Source organism: Diaphorina citri, unplaced genomic scaffold (assembly GCF_000475195.1).
Source record: "Diaphorina citri unplaced genomic scaffold, Diaci psyllid genome assembly version 1.1 scaffold38, whole genome shotgun sequence".
In the NCBI taxonomy this organism is placed as follows: Eukaryota; Metazoa; Arthropoda; class Insecta; order Hemiptera; family Psyllidae; genus Diaphorina; species Diaphorina citri.
The window spans coordinates 83,763-87,369 of NW_007377475.1; positions in this window are offsets into that span (position 1 = coordinate 83,763).

Below are 3,607 nucleotides of genomic sequence, written 5' to 3' on the forward strand. Positions count from 1 at the left end.
GAAGTAATTATCTTGAATGACCATGAAATGGCAGGGTTTTTTAGTCCGTCCTTCCTTTATTATTACAATAGTAATAAAAAAGGTATAAGGGACGGACTATTGTATTCGCTTCGGTGTCGTCTGTCTGTCCCCATAGAAGGACTTAAATCCAAACCTGGTCGACCTATATATCAAATTAAAGGTCTTTTTACCAGGAACACGAAAATGGTGGTGCAAATTTTGTCCAGAAAACCAATGTAGAAAACCATTAGTCCAGGAAACGAAGCCCGAAAATTAAGGTTTGACTGACAAAAATGACGTAGTTCTAATTTTTTGCCCAAAAGGTCGAGGATGGTGTCCTGAATAAGGGGTCAAAAGTCTTAAAGCGAGACTTTACGGCTAGCGGAACTAGAAGGGCGTAAGCTTAAGTGTCATTTTTCGTGACTTTTTTTAGTTTTTTCGAATATTTCGAAAACCGTTGGTTCTCCTTATCAAAATAAAAATAATTTTCATTTTATTTTTCAATTATTATTATTATTTAAAAGTAAAAATAATTCTATTTTTATTTTTAATTATTATTATTCAATTATTTATTTTTATTTTATTTTTAAAAAAAATGGCATGGCCGAACTTGTAGAAAATAATAAAAAAAAAAATACGGACGCACTGCGCGCTCCCTATTAGCTGCATAGTTATCAAACAAAAAACATAAACCAAACTCAAAATGTTGAAATCCTTTCTTATTGGACACCTAGACCATAAAAGGAATATTTCTACCAAATTTCAGATTTCTAGGTGTTGTGGTTCAGGAGATGTAAGACTGATGACTGTGATGACTTGTGGGGGCACGGTTGGTCCAGTGGTAACGCGCTTGCTTGCCATGCAGAAGGTCCCGGGTTCGAGTCCCACCATCGACAAAAATTTGTACTCGTTTTTCGATTGCAAATATTTCAACGGGTTTCTTTCTGGTGTTCTCGTGTTGACCCAGCACCTAAATGGGAAGTATTGTGTCTCTTCTCGCCAATCTGATGAGAGGTATACTACGGGATACGACACAGGCCACATACGTCTAATGTAGCAGTTGTTTCATTGCTACAAAATAAAAACGGCGGTGGAACACTCATCTTTAACAGAAAAAATAATATTAAAAATAAGGAAACTAAATCGCATCAAAAATGATACCAGAATCTTCCTAGGAATTGAATTTCAAATAAAATTATTTGTGGAAACCTTTGTGATTATCACAGCACTTCATAGTGTCTGCTTTACTAATGCTTCCCATATTACATATTACACTGGTAACGCTACGCCGCGCGCCGCTAGGATTTTTTCTTTTCTTAAGACGAATTCTACAGGGATAAATTGATTTGAAAGATACCGGTAAACTTGAAAAAGTTGTACTCCAACTTCACGATATACCCGATGACGTCAACTTCCCTAAGAAAGCGATCTTGTAACTAGCGCTGTTCAGCAAAATTTCGAAAACAAACAAAAATCATGACAATAATGTGTTTGTGCGCATGCGTTTGGGTCATTTTTGCACGACATTACAGACTGTTTATTAACTTAAGTGCTTTCTCGGCGTTATACCGTAATGTCACGCCTGTTTTAATTTATTCTTTAGTGCTACAAATAAAAATTGAATTTTCGACCCCTTCGAGATGCATATTTCTTCGCCGTTTTGACTTCAGTAACACAATTTTTAGAATAGAATATACCAATAGCACGTTTTTCCACCAGTTGTGTATCTAGGTATACGTAATGTAGAAATTAATCTGCGCGGGGAATAATTATTAACAGGATGAATAAAAAGCACCTAAGATTAAAAGTACCTACAGAGTCCGGTGCGAAAACCGCATGGAATTAAAAGAGGAATAACTCAGTAGCGAAAGCATTTAGGAACATATTATTTGCTGAAATCAGTAGAAGACAAATGGAAGTTTTATTTACCATAGACGCATGGCGTTCAGTCAATCCATGTTGAATATGTTCAACGAAAATGAAGAGGCATTTTTGATCATGAGTGCCAACGCATCACATTTCCATCTAACGGCAAACAAAACTTCTGATACAGTCGCCAAGAATCATCCATGCGAAACCTCTTCAATCTCCAAAAGTGACTGTTTGCTTTTGTATTGGAAGTTTTGGTGTCATTGGCCCTTATTTCTTTGAACAAAACAACGGAATCTGTCACTTTGACTTGTCTACGTTACGTTGAGATGTTAGAGCAATTTTCTGTCCGAACTTCAAACGAAAGAAAAAATACTTTGTTTGTCTTTTTTTTAGTCCGTTCTTCCTTTATTATTACGATAGTAATAACAAGCTGGGCCCGTCCCTCCGGGAATTTTTTAGCCCGTAGTTTATTCGATTGTGGTTAAAGAAAATCAGTACTTATGTACCCTACCTAATTTGTTTAATATTCAGTTTATTATTATTATTATTATTATTATTATTTGAGGTCAGACAGACAGACAGAGTGACAGACGACACCGAAGCGAATACAATAGTCCGTCCCATAAACCTTTTTAGTCCGTCCTTCCTTTATTATTACAATAGTAATGAAAAGGTATAAGGGACGGACTATTGTATTCGCTGCGGTGCCGTCTGTCTGTCACTCTGTCTGTTCCCATAGAAGGACTTATCCAAACCTGGTCGACCTATATACCTACCAAATTAAAGATCTCCGTCTGTCTGTCACTCTGTCTGTTCCCATAGAAGGACTTATCCAAACCTGGTCGACCTATATACCTACCAAATTAAAGATCTTTTTACCAGGAACACGAAAATGGTGGTGCAAATTTTGTCCAGAGAACCATAAAGCCAAAAAACTTTTCACATTTTCTCACACAAATGAGCTCTGATCTTGAAATTTGTCGCGACGACCTATGAACTCAAAGCGAGAAAGTTTTAGATAACGTGGCTGTTGCGGTGCGCATTTTTTATTTATTTATTTATTTAAATTTGAGTGATATTTGTTACCCCCTGTACCTATCTTTGGTTCAAATTGAACCAGAGGATGGCAAAAATTCCAAAAACTGCTCCATGTTCTAACGTTCAATATTTGTTAGACTTTTTTGAAGAGGTTTGACAGAGGGAACTGTAACTGCTAAGGTCTTATCATCCCGAAATCGAAGAGAGAAGAAAGATAGGATAGGAGAAAGCCAGCCGTTCCGAGAACGAACATTATCCCATCAGGATAAAATCCGCCCCGGGTGGGAATCGAACCCGCGGTCTAGCGCTTACAAGGCAGACGCACTACCAACCAAGCTAACTAGGCTGGCTTGTTAGACTTGAAGGTCTTGAAGTAATTATCTTGAATGACCATGAAATGGCAGGGTTTTTTAGTCCGTCCTTCCTTTATTATTACAATAGTAATAAAAAAGGTATAAGGGACGGACTATTGTATTCGCTTCGGTGTCGGTCTGTCTGTCTGTCAGTCAGTCAGTCTGTCTGTCCCCATAGAAGGACTTATCCAAACCTAGTCGACCTATGTATCAAATTAAAGGTCTTTTTACCAGGAACACGAAAATGGTGGTGCAAATTTTGTCCAGAAAACCATAAAGCCAAAAAACCAAAAAAACTGGTTTTTGGGGGATTTTTTTCACATTTTCTCACACAAATGAGCTCT